Source organism: Pristis pectinata, chromosome 6, assembly GCF_009764475.1.
Source record: "Pristis pectinata isolate sPriPec2 chromosome 6, sPriPec2.1.pri, whole genome shotgun sequence".
Taxonomy (NCBI): Eukaryota; Metazoa; Chordata; class Chondrichthyes; order Rhinopristiformes; family Pristidae; genus Pristis; species Pristis pectinata.
Genome location: NC_067410.1, coordinates 115,245,076 through 115,265,332, shown reverse-complemented (window position 1 = coordinate 115,265,332; position 20,257 = coordinate 115,245,076).

Sequence of the window (20,257 nt, the reverse complement as noted above, 5' to 3'; positions counted from 1 at the left end):
AAAGTGATCTGGACCAGCTGGGAAAATGGGCGGGAAAATGGGCTGAAAAATGGCTGATGGAATTTAGTGCAGAGAAATGTGAGGTGTGCACTATGGGAGGACAAACCAGGGTAAGACTTACACAGAGAATGGTAGGGCACTGAGGTGTGTGGTAGAACAAAGAGACCTGGGAATACAGATCCATATATCCTTAAGTGGCATCACAGGTAGATAGGGTCGTAAAGAGAGCACATTGGCCTTCATAAAATCAGGGCACTGAGCACCGAAGTTGGGATGTTATGTTCAAGTTGTATAAGACATTGGTGAGGCTGAATTTAGAGTATTGTGGGCAGTTCTGGTCACCTCCCTAGAGGAAAGATATCAATAAGCTTGAAAGAGTGCAGAGAAAATTTACAAGGAAGTTGCTAGGACCTGAGTTATAGGGTTAAAAACCTGTAGGTTTTACCCACAGGTTGGTGGGTAAAATTAGGGCTCATGGAATTGGGGGGCGGGTATTAACATGGATAGAAAACTGGTTGGCGGATAGGAAACAAAGGGTAGGGGTGAATGGATGTTTCTCAGAATGGCGGGCCGTGACTAGTGGGGTGCCACAGGGCTCGGTGCTGGGACCACAGCTGTTTACGATCTATGTTGATGATTTAGGTGAAGGCATTGTGAATAACATTAGCAAGTTTGCTGATGATACAAAGTTGGGTGGCAGTGCAACATGTGTAGAGGAAGTTAGGAGAATTCAAGGTGATTTGGATAGGTTGGGTAAGTGGGCAGATACTTGGCAGATGAAGTTTAATGTGGATAAGTGTGAGGTTATCCACTTTGGGAGCAGGAACAGGAAGGCAGATTATTATCTGAATGGTGTGGAGTTAGGTAAGGGGGAAATACAAAGGGATCTAGGAGTCCTTGTTCATCAGTCACTGAAAGTGAATGAGCAAGTGCAGCAGGCAGTGATGAAGGCTAATGGAATGTTGGCCTGTATTACAAGGGGAATTGAGTACAAAAGCAAAGAGATTCTTTTGCATTTGTACAGGGCCCTGGTGAGACCACTCCTGGAGTATTGTGTACAGTTTTGGTCTCCAGGTTTAGGGAAGGATATCCTGGCTATAGAGGGCGTGCAGCGTATGTTTACGAGGTTAATTCCGGGGATGTCGGGACTGTCTTATGCTGAGAGGTTGGAGAGACTGGGATTGTACACGCTGGAATTGAGAAGATTGAGAGGGGATCTGATTGAAACATACAGGATTATTAAGGGATTGGACAAGATAGAGACAGGAAATATGTTCCAGATGTTGGGGAAGTCCAGGACCAGGGGGCATGATTTAAGAATAAGGGCTAGGCCATTTAGGACAGAGGTGAGGAAAAACTTCTCCCAGAGGGTTGTGAATTTGTGGAATGCACTGCCTCAGAGGGCAGTGGAGGCCAATTCTCTGGGCACTTTCAAGAAGGAGCTAGATAGGTTTCTTATAGATAGGGGAATCAAGGGATATGGGGACAAGGCAGGAACAGGATATTGATTGTTGAGGATCAGCCATGATCTCAAAATGGCGGTGCAGACTCGAAGGGCCGCATGGTCTACTTCTGCTCCTATTGTCTATTGTCTATTGTCTATAGGATAGGACTTTTTTCCCTGGAGCGCAGGAGAATAAGGGGTGATGTTATAGAGGTATACAAGATTATGAGGGGTATAGATAGGGTGAGTGCATGCAAGCTTTTTTCCCCTCAGGTTGGGTGAGACTAGAACTAGAGGACATAGGTTTAGGGTGAAAGGTGAAATATTTAAGGGGAATCTGAAGGGAAACTTCTTCACTCAGAGAGTGGTGCAAGTGTGGAACAAGCTGCCAGCAGAAGTAGTGGATGTGGTTTCAACTGTAACAATTAAGAGAAGTTTGGACAGGTACATGAATGAGAAAGGTATGGAGGGATATGGTCTGGGTGCAGGTAGATGGGACTAGGCAGAAAAACAGTCTGTCTTGGACTAGATGGGCTGAATGGCCTGTTTCTGTGCTGTAGTGCTCTAGAACTCTAACATAGAACAGTATAGCATAGCAACAAACCATTTGGTCCACAATGTCTGTGCTGGCCGTGATGCCAGTTGAAACTAATCCCATCTGCCTGCATATGGTCTGTATCTGTCCATCTCCTGCCGGTTCATGTGCCTGTCTAAACGCCTCTTAAACATGTCTGAATGTCTCTTAAATGTTGCTATTGTATCTGTTTCTACCACCCCCACTAGCAGCAAATTACAGGCACCTACCACTTTCTGTGTTTTATAAAAAAATTTGCCATGTAAATCTCCTTTACTCTTTTCTCCTCTCACCTTAAGTCTATGCCCTATAGTATTTGATGTTTCTACCCTGGGGAAAAGACTCTATCTATGCCTCTCATAATTTTATAAACTTCTGTCAGATCTCCTCTCAGCCTCCGATGCTCCAGAGAAAACACCCAAGTTTGTCCAACCTCTCCTTATAGCTAATACTGAGTCCAGGCAACATCCTGATGAACGTCTTCTCCACCCTCTCCAAAGCCTCCACATGTGACTGTCAGGAGAGGGAAGGGAAATGCCCAGATAGTGGAGAGTACACCTGTGGCCATCCCCCGCAGCAATCAGTATATCATTTTAGATGCTGTTGTGGGGGATGATCTGACAGAGGATAGCCACGGTGACCGGGTCTCTGGCGCTGAGCCTGGCTCTGTGGTGCAGAAGGGCAGAAGGGGAGAAGAGGAATGCGGTAGTCACAGGGGATTCCATGTGAGGGGAACGGACAGGAGATTCTATGGGCCTGACAGAGACACCCATATGGTGTGTTGCCTCCCAGGTGCCAGGGTACGGGATGTCTCGGATCGGGTCCAGAGTATTCTGAAGGGAGAGGGCGAGCAGCCAGAAGTCTTGTTACATGTTGGTACCAATGACATAGGTAGAAATAGGGAGGAGGTCCTGAAGAGAGAGTACAGGGAGTTAGGAAGGAAGCTGAGAAGAAGGGCCTCCAGGGTAGTAATCTCAGGATTGCTGCCTGTGCCACGTGCTAGCGACGGCAAGAATAGCAGGATCAGGCAGATGAATGCGTGGCTGAGTGACTGGTGCACGGGGCAGGGCTTCAGATTCTTGGATCATTGGGATCTCTTCTGGGGGAAGTACGACTTGTACAAAAAGGATGGGTTACACCTGAACCCGAAGGGGACCAATATCCTAGCGGGCAGGTTTAATAGAGCTGGTAGGGAGGGTTTAAACTAATTTGGCGGGCTGATGGGAACCGGAGTGATAGGGCTGAGGAAGGGGAAAACACTAATAAGTCAAAGGTAGTGTGCAGTAAAGAGGACAGGAAGGACAGGCAGGTGATGGGGCAAATTTGCAACCAGTGGGATGAGTTGCAGTGCAATAGAGTTGCAGTGCAATCAAAGCCAAACGTACCAAATACTGGCCTTAAAGTATTATACTTAAATGCACGCAGCATAAGAAATAAGGTGGATGATCTTGAAATACAGCTACAGACTGGCAGGTATGATGTTGTGGCCATCACTGAGACGTGGCTAAAGGATGGATGTATTTGGGAGCTGAACGTCCAAGGATACATGGTGTATCGGAAGGATAGGCAGGTAGGCAGAGGGGGTGGTTGGCTTTGCTGGTAAGAAATAATATTAAATCTTTAGAAAGAGGTGACGTAGGGATCGGAAGGTGTAGAATCTTCATGGGTTGAGTTAAGAAATCGCAAGGGTAAAAGGACCCTAATGGCCGTTATATACAGGCCTCCAAACAGCTGCCGTGATGTGGACTACAATTACAACAGGAGATAGAAAAGGCTTGTCAGAAGGGCAATGTTATGATAATTGTGGGGAATTTTAACATGCGAGTGGATTGGGAAAATCAGGTTGGTACTGGATCTCAAGAGAGAATTTGTAGAATGTCTACGAGATGGCTTTTTAGAACAGCTTGTTGTTGAGCCCATTAGGGGGTCAGCTGTACTGGATTGGGTATTGTGTAATGAACCAGAGGTGATTAGAGAGCTTAAAGGTGAAGGAACCCTCAGGAGGCAGTGATCACAACATGATTGAGTTCACTTTGAAATTTGAGAAGGAGAAGCCAAAATCCGATGTGTTGGTAATTCAGTGGAGTAAAGGAAATTACAGCAGCATGAGAGAAGAATAGGCCAAAGTTGACTGGAAAGGGACACTAACGGGAAGGAAGGCAGAGCAGAAATGGCTGGAGTTTCTGCGAGGTGAGGAAAGTGCAAGACAGATATATTCCAAAAAAGAAGAAATTTTCGAATGGAAAAAGGACACAACCGTGGCTGACAAGAGAAGTCAAAGCCAAAGTAAAAGCAAAGGAGAGGGCATACAAGAAGCAAAAATTCGTGGGAAGATAAGGATTGGGAAGCTTTTAAAAACTTAAAAAAGGCAACTAAGGTCATGAGGAAGGAAAAGATGAACTATGAAAGAAAGCAAGCAAATAATATCAAAGAGGATACTAAAAGCTTTTTCAAGTATATAAAGTGTAAAAGACAGGCGAGAGTAGATATAGGACTGATAGAAAACAATGCTGGAGAAATTGTAATGGGAGACAAGGAGATGGCAGAGGAACTGAATGAGTATCTTGCATCAGTCTTCACTGATGAAGACATCAGCAGTATACCAGACACTCAGGGGTGTCAGGGAAGAGAAGTGTGTGCAGTTACAATTACAACAGAGAAGGTACTCAGGAAGCTGAATGGTCTAAGGGTAGATAAATCTCCCGGACCAGATGAAATGCACCCTTGTGTTCTGAAGGAAGTAGCTATAGAGATTGCAGACGCTTTAGTAATGATCTTTTAAGAATCAATAGATTCTGCCTCAGCATGGTTTTCTTAAAGGAAAATCCTGCCTGACAAACCTATCTAGCATCCTATCTGGATGTATCACGGTTTCCATCGGGTCGAAGATATAGGAGCCTGAAGGCACGTACCACCAGACTTAAGGACAGCTTCTACCCCACTGTGATAAGACTATTAAATGGTTCCCTTATACAATGAGATGGACTCTGACCTCACGATCTACCTTGTTGTGACCTTGCACCTTATTGCACTGCACTTCATTCTGTTACACTTTACTCTGTCTGTACTGTTATTGTTTTTACCTGTACTACCTCAATGCACTCTGTACTAACTCAATGTAACTGCATTGTGTAATGAATTGACTTGCATGATTGGATTGCAAGACAAGTTTTACACTGTACCTCGGTACAAGTAACAATAATAAACCAATACCAATACCAATATTGCAAATTTTTGAGGAAATTACAAGCAGGCTAGACAAAGGAGATGCAGTGGATGCTGTGTATTTAGATTTTCAGAAGGCCTTTGACAAGGTGCCGCACATGAGGCTGCTAAACAAGAGCCCATGGAATTACTGGAAAGTTACGAGCATGGATACAGCATTGGCTGATTGGCATGAAACAGAGAGTGGGAATAAAGGGATTGCATTCTGGTTGGCTGCCGGTTACCAGTGGTGTTCTGCAGGGGTCCGTGTTGGGGCCGCTTCTTTTTATGATGTAAATCAACGATTTAGATTATGGAATAAATTGCTTTGTGGCTAAGTTTACCGATGATTCAAAGATAGGTGGAGGAGCGGGTAGTGTTGAGGAAATGGAGAGTCTCCAGAGAGACTTGGATAGACTAGGAGAATGGGCAAAGAAGTGGCAAATGAAATACAACGTTGGAAAGTGTATGGTCATGCACTTTGGTAGAAGAGATAAACAGGCAGACTATTATTTAAATGGGGAGAAAATTCAAAATTCAGAGATGCAAATGGACTTGGGAGTCCTCATGCAGGATACCCTAAAAGTTAACCTCCAGGTTGAGTCGGTGGTGAAGAAGGCGAATGCAAAGTTGGCATTCATTTCTAGAGGAATAGAATATAAAAGCAGGGATGTGATGTTGAGGCTCTATAAGGCATTGGTAAGACCTCATTTGGAGTACTGTGTGCAGTTTTGGGCTCCTTATTTAAGAAAGGATGTGCTGATGTTGGAGAGGGTTCAGAGAAGATTCACTAGAATGATTCCAGGAATGAGAGGATTAACATATGAGGAACGTTTGACGGCTCTTGGGCTGTACTCCTTGGAGTTCAGAAGAATGAGGGGGGGACCTCATAGAAACATGTCAAATGTTAAAAGGCCTGGACAGAGTAGATGTGGCAAAGTTGTTTCCCATGGTAGGGGAGTCTAGTAGAAGAGGGCACGGCTTCAGGATTGAAGGGCGCCCATTCAGAACAGAGATGCAGAGAAATTTCTTTAGCCAGAGAGTGGTGAATCTGTGGAATTTGTTGCCACGGGCGGCTGTGGAGGCAAAGTCATTGGGTGTATTTAAGGCAGAGATTGATAGGTATCTGAGTAGACCGGGCATCAAAGGTTATGGTGAGAAGGCGGGGGAGTGGGGCTAAATGGGAGAATGGATCAGTTCATGATAGAATGGGGGAGCAGACTCGATGGGCCAAATGGCCAACTTCTGCTCCTTTGTCTTATGGTCTTATGGTCTATCCTTCCTATAATGTAGTGACCAAAACTGCACACAATACTCCAAATGTGGCTTGACCAAAGTTTTATACACCTGCAACATGACTTCCTGAGGTTTATACTCAACTCCCCAACCATTCAAGGCAAGCATGCTGTATACCTTATCTACCAAGATCACTTTCGGGGAGCCAGGTGTTCCACAGAGATCAGTACTGGAGCCCCTGTTATTTGTTTCATGTATAAATGATTTGGACTAAAATGTAAGTGGGCTGATTGGTAAGTTTGCAGACAACATGAAAAATGGTGGAGTTGTATTGGTATTGGTATTGGTTTGCTATTGTCACTTGTACCGAGGTTTGTCTTACAAACTGATTGTACAGGTCAATTCATTACACAGTGCAGTTACATTGGGTTAGTACAAAGTGCATTGGTGTAGTACAGGTAAAACAGTAACAGTACAGAGTAAAGTGTCACAGCTACAGAGAAAAAAAGAGCATGTGGTTCCACTGGGGTTCGAACCCAGGACCTTCTGTGTGTAAAGCAGGCGTGATAACCACTTGTGGATGGTGAAGGTTGTCAAAGGTTTCAGTTGGAAATGTGGGCCGAGAATTGGCAGATGGAGTTTAATCAGGACAAGAGTGAGAGGTTGTGTTAGGGAGATCAAATGTAAGAGGAATGTATACAGTAAATGGCACGACCCTTAGGGGCACTGATGAACAGAGGGACCTTGAGGTCCAAGTCCATAGCTCCCTGAAAGTGGAAACACAAATGGATAAGATAAGATAAGATCTTTATTAGTCACATGTACATCGAAACACAAAATGAAATACATCTTTTGCGCATAGTGATTTTGGGGGACAGCTCGCAAGCGTCGCCACGCTTCTGGCGCCAACATAGCATGCCCATAACTTCCTAACCCGTACGTTTTTGGAATGTGGGAGGAAACTGGAGCACCCGGAGGAAACCCACACAGGCACAGGGAGAACGTACAAACTCCTTACAGACAGTGGCCGGATTTGAACCCGGGTCGCTGGCGCTGTAAAGCATTATGCTAACCACTACGCTACCATGGTGGTAAAGAAGGCTGCAGGGACAAACTTGGATTTTCTGTGGAATGCCAGCGGCTGAAGAGCGACCTCACAGAAGTATATAAAATTATGAGAGGCATAGATCGTGTAGATAGTCTTCTACCCAAGGTGGGAATGTCAAATCATGAGGGCATAGGTTCAAGGTGAGAGGGGGAAAGGACACTTACAAGGCAAGTTTTTTGTTTACACAGAGAGTGGTGGGTGCCTGGAACATGCTGCCAGGGGTGGTGGTGGAAGCAGATATGATTGCAATGTTTGAGAGGCTTTTAGACAGGCACATGGACAGGCAGGGCACAGAGTGATACAAACCATGTGTAGTCTGAATTGGCATCATGGTTGGCACAGATATTTTGAGCCTAGGGGCCTGTTCCTGTGCTTCAGTGTTTCATGGAGTGGTCAGTCAGGGGAACCGTGATTGAGGGAGAAGGCAATGGGGACTGTGCTGATGACTGTCCCTCTGGCAGGCAGCAGAGAATATCCTCTGTAGTTACCACACTCAGACATCTCTTTCTTGAATAGTTCACCATTAGGGTGTCTCGAATATCTCCTGCAATATCTTCTTCCCTGGTTTGGGTAGCAAGGCTGTGGATTTGTGACTGAGTCTGTTCACTGAACTTGAGGATTTTAACACAAATCATAGCCGTAAAGAAACAGGATGGAAACAGACCCTTCAGCCCACAGAGTCTGTGCTGACCATCAACCACCCGTCTACACTAATACTCCACTAATGCCATTTTTTATTCTCCGCACATTCTCATCACTTTCCCCAAATTCTACCCCTCACCTACACACTAAGGGGAAATTTACAGCTCCCAGCTAACCTATCAACCCACACTTTGGGATGTGGGAGGAAACTGGAGCACTCAGAAGAAATCCACACAGTCGCAAGGAGAACATGCAAATTCCACACAGTCAGCACCCAAGGTCAGGATTGAACCCGGGTCTGTGGCACAGTGAAGCAGCAGCTCTACCCACTGTGGCCTGCTGACATCTCCAAGGCCTCGGTTTTTCAGTTGGGATATGACTTCTTAACTTCCTGTCAGTCAGGAGTGGCCATACAGTTGGCCTGAATAGTCTGCTATAGGGTGGGGTCAAGGGCATTCATGTTGAGAACAAGACATGTGGTTGTGGAGACCTCATTGCACTGACTGCCTCTCTGTCCCAATGAGGTCACCCCCATTCTTTGTTCTCAGGGAGGTGTTTGAACTGTAGATAGCTTTCACAGTTCTGAAGAACATGCACACGTCACATCTGTGAGGCAGTTACTGAGCCCTCCTGTGCTCTCTCCATCCAACACCTCTTCACTTGGTCCCAGGTTTTCTGCTGGTCCTGTGCCTTCAGATGCCTGTAGAACTGTTTCCAATGCAGGACTGTCTTACATTTCTGTTTAATTAGCTCCTCATCAGTGTGGGAACAGTTTATCAGGGATTAATCAGTCTAGGAAATAGAGTTTGATGGGGTGGACGTTTGAGCAATGAGTATTTCAGGGCATGTTCAGTGTGTAGAAAGGCATGTCAAGCAGTGGTTAGTCTGGGGAACAGTGTTTCAAGTTTTGGTATGTGTAATGAACAGTATTTCAGAGAGGGGTCAGGTCTGGAGGAATATTTCAAATGGCTAATGTGAGGAACAGTGTTTCAGAGATGATCAGCCTGGGGAACATTGTTCCCCAGTGGGGAAGGCATGGTCGTGTCGCGGTTAGCGTAACGCAATTACAGCGCCAGTGACCCGGGTTCACTTCCACCCACTGTCTGTAAGGAGTTTGTACGTTCCCGTGTCGGCGTGGGTTTCCTCCGGGTGCTCCTGTTTCCTCCCACATTTTAAAGATGTACGGGTTAGGAAGTTGTGGGCGTGCTATGTTGGCGCCGGAAGCGTGACGAAACTTGCGAGCTGTCCCCAGAACACTCTACACAAAAGATGCATTTCACTGTGTGTTTTGATGTACATGTGACTAATAAAGATATCTTATCTTCAGGCAGTGGTTAGTCTGAGAAGCAGACCTCAGGGAGTGCTTTGTCCAGGGAGCAGTGTTTCAGGTACTGGTCACACTGAGGAAGGACATTTCAGGATGATCATTCTGGGCAGGGGTGTTTCAAGGTGAGTGTTTGGTCCTGGCTCCTAGGAGCAGTTTCAGAAACGGAAAGGCTGATCCATTGAAATACAAACTGGATTTAGTTCAATGGACATCTTGGGGTCCAAGGGTAAGGATAGGGTTGTCCTATCAAGAAAGAATAGACAGTTTGGGTCTGGAAGAATGAGGGGTGACCATATTCAAAATTACAAGATCCTAAGGGGAACTGACAAGGTAGATGTTGAGATGTTTTCACTAGTGGGAGAGTCACCACAAGGGGGCACAGCTGCAAATTAAGGGGGGGGGGCAGCCACTTAATATCGAGGTACTAGAAATTTCTTCTTGCATAGAGTACTGAATCCCTGGAATTCTTTGCCCCCGAGGGTGGTGGAGGCCAGATCATTAGATATACTTGAGATAGATAAATATTTGAAAAATTGAGGATTATGGAGAATTGGCACAGAAGAGAAGCTGAAGCCAGCATAGATCAGCCACGATCTTATTGAATGGAGGAGCAGGCCTGTGGGTCTTGGTGGCCTACTCCTGCTCTTATTTCCTTGTATAAGTTATGGCATGATGCAGGAATACAGCAGGATCACTGAGGACTGGTGAGCAGTGGGCTCAGGTTCCAGTGCTCTCCACCCTGAGGTTTCCTGGTCTTGGGTCAGAGTCTGTGACACATTGGCAGAGACTGATCTCTGTGGTGACCAGCAGCTGTAGTATCAGAGGACCCAGGTCTCCCTGGGTGGGATGGAGCTGAACGGTCTGGGCTCTTTTTTCACCCAGTAAATAATATTTTCCTGAAACCACCCAGGAAACAGATCCTTTCCATCAGCAGGTAGCATTGAAGAGAACAATACAATCTTCTCTCCACATACAGTAGAAATAGCTTCACAAAGTTTGGGTCAAGAATGCTTGTAAAAGAAGATCATGTGGAGACTGTGGACATGGCTGAGGCACTGAATGAGGATTTGTACACCTTCACTGGAGAAGAGGACAATGCCACTGTCACACCAAAGGGAGAGCAAGTGCAGTTATAGGATAGAATAAAAACTGATATGAAGAGGGGTTGACGGCACTCCAAGTACAGAAGTTGCCCAGCTTGGATGGAGACAGACTGCAGAGAGGAGCACAGGCTGATGAGATAGAGTAGGCACACAGCTAATGGATCTGTAAATTGATGCATTATAACTGGAAGAATGGAAAAGTAATCTCTGTTTGGTGGAGGCATTTTAAAGGGGGTGAGAAACACATCTGGAGTTGCAAACACAAAAGGTGGCAGGAAAGTGGAGAAATTTGTTAAAAAGAAAGTTAAATCCTTAAGTTTATAAAAAGAAACATTAAGGAGTTTATAAATAGAAACATTAAACTACAAAAGACTGCATTTTATGCTATTCATTCAGTAACATTGATTATGCCCCAGCTGGAGTGTTATGTCCAATTCTTAGTGTGAAATCTCTATGGATAGTGAAGAGGGGATTTATCAGAAAGTACTCATATCAATGGAAAGACAAGAGACTGCAGATACTGGAGTCTGGAGCAAAATGTGAGCTGCTGGAGGAACTCAGCAGGTTAGGCAGTATCTGTAGAGGGAAATGGACATTTGATGTTTCTGGTTGAGACCCTTCATCCAGACAGAAAGTAGCTAGTATACAGAGCTGAGGAGCAGGGATCGATGCTGGAACCTTTGTTGTTTTCAGATATGACTTGGATGAGAATGTCTCTGGTTTGACCTGTTTCTACATGACACAAAAATTGGTGCAGTTGTAGATACCGAAGAAAGTTGTAGAAGGATACAGAGGGACATAGATCAGCTGGAAAGCTGGGCAGAGCAGTGGCAGATGGAATTTAATCCAGACAGATGTGAGATAATGAATTTTGGGTTGTCTAATATAGGCCGGACATATAGAGTAAATGGCAGAGACATTAGAAGTGTTGATGTACAGAGGACTTGGGGTGCAAGTTCATAGCTGGCTGAAAGTGGTGACACAGGTGGAAAGGTTAGTGAAGAAGGTATTTTGCATGCTTCCTTCATGGGCTGAGGCACTGAATATAACAACTGGGATATCATGTTGCAGCTGTACAAGACATAGGTTAGGCCAGACATGGAATATTGGATACACTTCTGGTAACTACACTGTAAAAAGGAATAGGTAGGGGTAGAAGGAACACAGAAGAGATTCACCAGGATGTTACCTGGAATGCGGGGGGCTTTAGTTACAAGGAGAGATTCAGCAGGATATACAGTAGATCAGTTGGAAATTTGGAGAAATGTCATATGGAGTTTAATTTGAACAAGTGTGAGGTGCTGCAATTTGGCAGGTCAAATGCAAGAGGAATGTATACAGTAAACAGCAGGACCCTTAGAAGCACTGATGTACAGAGGGATCATAGGGTGCAAGTCCATAGCTCCCTGAAAGTGGCAACATGTAGATAGGGTGGTAAAAAAAGGTGTACAGCATGCTTGTCTTCATTGGTTAGGGCACTGAGCATAAAAGTTGGCATGTTGCATCTTTTATTTTCCAGGTAGCGAGGGCCGTGACTTGGAACGAGAAGCAGGACTCTTGGTCTCTAGTGCCCATCTAAAGTAATGACAAAGGATCCAGGGTCAGTGGTGTGTTCTTCCTGCCAGATGTGGGAGATCTGAGAGATCTTAAGTCTCCCTGACAGCTACATCTGTGGGAGGTGCATCCAGTTGCTGCTCCTCACAGACCGTGTTACGGAACTGGACATGTAGCTGGATGACCTTTGACTCATACGGGAGAATGAGGAGGTGATAGATAAAAGCTACAGGAAGGTAGCCACACCATAGCTGCAGGAGAGATGATACCTTTGTTAGTCACATGTACATCGAAACACACAGTGAAATACATCTTTTTTTGTGTAGTGTTCTGGGGGTAGCCCGTAGCTGGGTGACTGTCAGGAGAAGGATGGAGAATAGGAAGGTTGTGTAGAGTACCCCTGTGGCCGTTCCCCTCAGTAACAGAAATACCACTTTGGATACTGGTGGAGGGGGCGACCTAGCAGGGAAAGCCGTAGCGGTCAGGCTGTGGGCACTGAATCTGGCTCTGTGGCTCAGAAGGGAAGGGAAGGAAGGAGGAGACCGGTAGTGATTGGGGACTCTACAGTTAGGTGAGCAGACAGGAGATTCTGTGGACATAAGAGAGACTCCAGGATGGTACGTTGCCTCTCAGGTGCCAGGGTCAGGGATGTCTCAGATCAAGTCCACAGCATTCTTGGGGGGGGGGGGGCGCGGGTGCCGGTGGTGAGCAGCCAGAAGTTGTGGTACACATGGGTACCAACGACGTAGGTAGGAAAAAGGATGAGGTTCTGAAAAGTTAATATGGGGAACCAGGTAGGAAGTTGAAAACCAGGACCTCAAAGGTAGTAACCTCTGGATTGCTGCCTGTGCCACGTGCCAGTGAGGGTAAGAATAGGATGATTGATGGATGAATGTATGGCTGAGGAATTAGTGCAGGGGCAGGATTTTAGATTGTGGATCATTGGGATCTCTTCTGGGGAAGGTATGACCTGCACAAAAGAGATGGGTTACACCTAAACTGGAGGGGGACCAATATCCTTGCGGGCAGGTTTGCTGGAGCTGGTGTGGAGGGTTTAAACTAGTTTGACAGGGGGATGGGAACTCGAGTGACAGGTCAGAGGATGGGACAGATGGTGTACAGGTTGATGCAGCATATAGAGAGACTGTGAGGAAGGATACGCAGTTGATAGGGCAAAATTGCAGTCAGTTGGATGGGTTGAAGTGTGTCTACTTTAGTGCAAGAAGTATCAGGAACAAGGCTGATGAACTTAGAGCGTGGGTCAATACATGGAACTACGATGTTGTGGCCCTTACAGAGACTTGGCTGTCACAAGGGCAGGAATGGCTGCTGGATATTCTGGGGCTTCGATGTTTCAAAAGGGACAGGGAGGGAGGTAAAAGAGGTGGGGGAGTGGCATTGCTAATCAGGGATGGTATCACAGCTCCAGAAAGGGAAGGCATCCTGGAGGGATCGTCTACTGAGTCAGTGTGGGTGGAGGTCGAGAACAGGAAGGGAGCAATCACTCTACTGGGAGTCTTCTATGGACACCCGCACCCCCCCCCCCAGCCCCGAAAGCAACAGAGACACTGAAGAACAGATTGGGAGGCAGATTTTGGGAAGGTACAAAAAAATAACAGGGTTGTTGTCATTGGTGATTTCAACTTCCCTAATATTGATTGGCACCTGGTTAGCACAAAAGGCTTGGATGGGGTAGAATTTGTTAGGCGTGTCCAGAAGGATTCCAGGCCGACTAAAGGAGAGGCCATTCTGGACCTGGCACTAGGCAATAAACCTGGTCAGGTGTCAGATCTCTTGGTGGGTAAGCATTTCGGAGACAGTGACCACAACTTCCTGACCTTTACCCTTTCTTCGCAGAGGGACAGGAGCATTCACTGTGGGAAAGTATTTAATTGGGGGAGGGGAAATTATGATGCTTTTAGGCAGGAACTTGGGAATGTAAATTGGGAACAGATGTTCTTCGGAAAGTGCAGAGCGGAAATGTGGAGGTTGTTTAAGGAATACTTGCATGGGGCTCTGGTAGGTTTGTCCCATTGAGGCAGGGTAAGGATGGTAGAGTGAAGGAACCGTGGGACACGAGACGTAGACATCTACTGAAGAGGAAGAAAGAAGCTCACTTAAGGTTCAGGAAGCAAGAATCAGACAGAGCTCTAGAGAGTTACAAGGTAGCCAGGAAGGAGCTTAAGAATGGTAAGAGCTAGAAAGGGACATGAGAAGGCCTTGGCGAGTAGGATTAAGGAAAACCCCAAGGTGAGGAATAGGTTGAGTGAGCTCGGGCTTTTCTCTTTGGAGAAAAGGATGATGAGAGGTGACTTGGTAGACGTGTACAAGATGATATGAGGCATAGATCGAGTGTGACAGTCAGAGACTTTTTCCCAGGGTGCTAATAGCTAACACGAGGGGACATAATTTTAAGGTGATTGGAGGAAGGTATAAGGGGGATGTCAGAGTTAAGTTTTTTACACAGAGTGGTGGGTGCATGGAACGCACTGCCTGCAGAGGTTGTGGGGGCAGATACATTAGGGACATTTAAGAGACTCTTAGATAGACATACAAATGATAGAGAAGTCGGGGGGGGGGGTGCGATGTGGGAGGGAAGGGTTAGATAGATCTAAGAGCAGGATAACATGTCAGCACAACATTGTGGGCCAAAGGGCCTGTACTGTGCTGTAGTGTTCTATGTTTTACTCATATGTGAAGAACAGGAGAATGACTAGAGTGAGAGTAGGACCAATTAGGGATAGAGGAGTAAACATGTGCCTGGAGTTGGAGGAGGTAAGGGAGGACCTTAATGAATAACTTGCTTCAGTATTCAGCTGTGAGAGAGACCTTGACGTTTGTGAGGACAGCGTAAAACAGGCTGATACGCTGGAACATGTCAATGTTAAGAAGGAGAAGTGCTGGAACTTTTGAAAATCATTAGGATAGATAAGTCCCCAGGGCCGGACGGGATACATCCCAGGATACTACGGGAAGTGAGGGAAGAGATATTGGAGCCCTTGGCGATGATCTTTGCATCCTCACTGGCCACAGGAATAGTGCCAGATGATTGGAGGGTGGCGAATATTATTCCTTTGTTCAAGAAAGGGAGTAGGGATAACCCTGGGAATTATAGACCAGTGAGTCTTACTTCAGTGGTGGACAAATTATTGGAAAAGATTCTTAGAGACAGGATTTATGAGCATTTGGAGAAGCATAGTCTGATTAGGGACAGTCAGCATGGCTTTGTGAGGAGCAGGTAGAGGATCAGAGGGATCTTGGGGTCCGAGTCCATAGGACGCTCAAAGTGGTGGCGCAGGTTGACTCTGTGGTTAAGAAGGCATACGGTGTATTGTCCTTCATCAATCAGGGAATTGAATTTAGGAGCTGGGAGGTATTGTTGCAGCTATATAGGACCCTGGTCAGACCCCACTTGGAGTACTGTGCTCAGTTCTGGTTGCCTCACTACAGGAAAGATGTGGAAGCCATAGAGAGGGTGCAGAGGAGATTTACAAGGATGCTGCCTGGGATGCGGAGCCTGCCTTATGAAAGCAGGTTGAGGGAACTCGGCCTTTTCTCCTTGGAGAGACAGAGGATGAGGGGGGACCTGACAGAGGTGTATAAGATGATGAAAGGTATCGATAGGGTAGATAGTCAGAGGCTTTTCCCCAGGGCTGAATTGGTGGCCACAAGAGGACACAGGTTTAAGGTGCTGGGGAGTAGATATAGAGGAGATGTCAGGGGTAAGTTTTTTTTACTCAGAGAGTGGTGAGTGCGTGGAATGGGCTGCCGGAAATGGTGGTGGAGGCTGATACGAGAGGGTCTTTCAAGAGACTGTTAGATAGGTACGTGGAGCTGAGTAAAATAGAGGGCTATGGGTAAGCCTAGTAATTTCTAGGGTAGGGACATGTTCAGCACAGCTTTGTGGGCCAAAAGGCCTGAATTGTGCTGTAATTGTTCTATGTTCTAGGTCATGCCTCACAAGCCTGATTGAATTGATGTGACAAAACACACTGAGGGTAAAACAGTGAATGTAGTGCATTTAGGCTTTAGTAAGGCATTTGATAAGGTCCTCCATGATAGGCTCATTCAGAAGGTTGGGAGACATGGGATCCATGGAAATTTGGCTGTGTGGATTCAGAATTGGCTTGCCGTAGAAGGCAGAGGGTGTTTGTAGATGGAGCGTATTCTGCCTGGAGGTCGTTGACCAGTGAGTTAGTAAGTTTGTAGATGAAGCAAAGATTGGTGAGGTTGTGGATAGTGTAGAAGATTGTCGAGGGTTGCAACGGGACATTGATAGAATGCAGACTGGGGCTGAGAAGTGGCTGATGGAGTTCAACCCGGAGAAGTGTGAAGTGATTCACTTTGGGAGTTCGAATTTGATGGCAGAATACAGGGTTAACGGCAGGATTCTTAGCAGTGTAGAGGAACAGGGATCTTGGAGTCCAAGTTCATAGATCCCTCAAAGTTGCTGCGCAAGTTGATGGGGTTGTTAAGAAGGCGTATGGCACGTTGGCCTTCATTAGTTGGGGGCTTGAGTTCAAGAGTCACAAAGTAATGTTGCAGCTCTGTAAAGCCCTGGTTAGACCACACTTACAATACTGTATTCAGTTCTGGTGAACTCACTATAGGGAGGATGTGGAAGCTTTAGAGAGGGTGCAGAGGAGATTTACCAGGATGCTGCCTGGATTGGAGAGCATGTCTTATGAGGATAGGTTGAGTGAGCTAGGACTTTTCTCTTTGGAGCGAAGAAGGATGAGAGGTGACCTGATGGAGGTGTACAAGATGATAAGAGGCATAGATCGAGAGGACAGTCAGAGACCTTTAATTTTAATGTGATTGGTGGAAAGTATCGGGTGGGGGATGTCAGAGGTAAGTTTTTTATAGAGAGTGGCGGGTATGTGGAATGCGCTGCCAGGGGTGCTGGTAGAGGCAGATACATTGGGGACATTTAAGAAACTCTTAGATAGAAACATGGATGATATAAAAATGGAGGCGTATGTGGGAGGGAATAGTTAGATTGATCTTAAAGTAGGCTAAAGGGTCAGCACAACATTGTGGGCCAAAGGGCCTGTACTATCCATAGTGTTCTATGTTGTATTAACACCAACCCACTGCAACCTGCCCTCCCATTCACAACTGCTCTGCTTTCTGCTCCTCAGCCAGCTTTATATCCTTGTTGCCACGGGTTTCAACTCTGCAAACGGGTTTATTATTTGGTACTCATCAAAAGACTTTTCAAAGTCCATTTTAAAGCAACCACACTGACAACATCAAACCTCTTGGATACTCCGTAAAATGTCAATCAAGTTTCCGAAACAGAAAGTGAACAATGCCAGTAATGGTGCATTAAAGAGGAGGTGGACCAACAGACACTTGGTATTCTTCCTATCAGTTCAACATCCAGTAGAAGGCCCAAGGGGTTGTACATTACCCTCACAGGCCTGTCTTCACAAGCTGTGTCACTGTGGAGGAGTTGGGTCATGGGGAGAGGAGCAGGGTTCTGGGGGAGTGGAGAAGGTTAGGGAATCAGTCAGAGGGTTTGAGGTAAGAGTCAGATAGTTTAAAATGTCTGTTACAGGTGAGCAGCTGATGATTTTCTTTCCAACAAACTTAGAGCAAATGAAAGTTAGGCACATCCAGCAGTGCAGCCATTTTGAGAAGAGCTGCTTTGAGGATGAAGTGCTGCTGGTAGGTCAAAGTGCCGGCTTTGGTAAACACCAGGCTTCAGTGAGAAGAGTGAGCAGCAATATGGCAAGGCAAGAATTTTCCTTATTCTTAAGTCTGCTGGTTTGTTAAAGGGGCAGTAATAGTAGTGAGTGGAGCAGTACGCTTCTCCTGCCAGATGTGTAAGATCAGGGAGAAGTCGAGTGTCCCTGATGACTACATTTGCAGGAAGTATCCAGCTGCAGCTCCTCTCAGACTGCATGGATCAATTGGCAGGGAAGTTGGACTCACTAAGGAGCACACAGGAGGCAGAAAGTGTTTCAGATAGGAGTATCAGGGAGGTGGTCACTCCACAGGTCCAGCCAAATAAATGGGTGACTGACCGGAGGGGCAGGCAGGGAGTGTAGGAGTCCCCTGTGGCTATCCCCCACTTTAACAAGTACACCACTTTGGATACTGTTGGGGAGGATGGCCTCTCAGGGGGAAATGACAGCAGCAGTCAGATCAGTGGCACCACAATTGGCTCTGTTGAACAACAGGGTAGGGCAAAGCCTAGGTGAGCAGTAGTGATAGGGGACCCTCATTGTCAGGGCCACAGGTGTGTTTCTGTGACTGTGAGTGAGACTCCAGGTCAATGATGTCTCTGAGCAGGCATAGGACTTTGTGAAAGGGGAGAGTGAGCAGCCAGAGGTCATGGTCCATATTGGTACTAACCACATGGGCAGGAAATGAGATGAGGACCTGAAAAGAGTATTTAGGGAATTGGGTAGAAAGTTAAAAACAGGACACCTGGAGTTGTAATCTCAGGATTACTCCCCACAACATGCCAGTAAGGGAATAGGAACATGGTACTGTTGAAGGAAATGGTGCAGGAGGGAGGGTTTCAGGTACATGGATCATTGGGCTCTCTTCCAGAACACGTGGGACCTGTACAAGTAGGACGGGTTGCACCTAAACTGGAGGGGAACCAATATCCATGCAGAGAGGTTTGTCAATGCCACTCAGGAGGGTTTAAACTAGTGTGGGAGGTGGGAACTAGAGGGTCAGTAAATGGAAGGATTGAGGGAAAGGTAGAGATTAGGTCAAGTAGTCTGATAGGGACAGGCAAGGCCAGGTTAATGAACACAGTGGGACTGATGGGCTGAAGTATGGTTAGTTCCAGTACTATGGGTAAGACAGATGAACCTAGAGCCTGGATTGGTATGTGGAACTAGGATGTTGTGGCCAGTACAGAGACTTGGTTCAGAGAAGGGCGGAACTGGCAGATCAACGTTCCAGGGTTTCAATGATTCCAATGTGATAGAGGGAGATGTAGAAGAAATGGGGGAGTTGTATTACCGATTAGGGAGAATGTCACAGCTGCACCTAGAGAGGACATCCTGGAGGGCTCATCCAATATGGGTAGGACTCAAAAATAAGGAAGATGATCCATGGTGACTTAGCAGTTTGGATTCATAGAATCTTGCCCATAGAAGACAGAGGGTAGTGGTGGAAGGGTGTTATTCCGGCTGGAAGTCTGTGACCAGTGGTGTTCTGCAGGGATTGGTGCTGGGAACTCTGTTGTTTCTGAAGTATATAAATGACTTGGATGAAAACTTGGATGGATGGGTTAGTAGATGACACAAAGATTGGTGGAGTTGTGGACAGTGTTGAGGACAATCAAAGGATACAGCAGAATATAGATCAGTTACATATATGGATGGGGAAATGGCAGATGGAGTTTAATCTGGACAAGTGTGAGCTGTTGCACTTTGGGAGGTCAAATGTAAGGGGAAAGTATACAGTTAATGGCAGGACCCTGAACAGCGTTGATGTACAGAGGGATCATAGGTCCCAAGTCCATAGCTCCCAAAAGTGACAATGCAAGTGGATAGGGTGGTAAGAAGTCGTACCTTCATTGGCTGGGGCATTGAGTATAAGAGTAAGGAAGTCATGGTGCAGCTATTATAAAAGTTTGGTTAGACCACAATTGTAGTATTGTGTGTGGTTCTGGTCACTGCATTACAGGAAGGATGTGGAGGCTTTTGAGATGGTGCAGAAGAGGTTCACCAGGATGCTGCCTGGATTAAAAGGCAATAAAAGACTATAAGATGCCTGTTTTGGTCCACAGATGCTGACTGTCCTGCTGAGTTCCTCCAGCATCATCGAGTGTTTCATCTAGATATTCCAGCATCTGTAGTCCCTTGTTTCTCTCACAATAAAAGGCTATAAGGAGAGGTCTCCCCCCAGCCTCTGTCGGAGGCTGAGGGGAGACCTGGTAAAAGTTTATAAAATCATGAGAAGCATAGATAGGGTAGACAGTCAGAACCTTTTTCTCAACGTAGAAATGTCTAATACTAGGGGACATGCATTTAAGGTGAGAGGAGGAAAGTTTAAAGGAGATGTGTGGGGCAAGTTTTTTTTTACAGAGAGTGGCAGG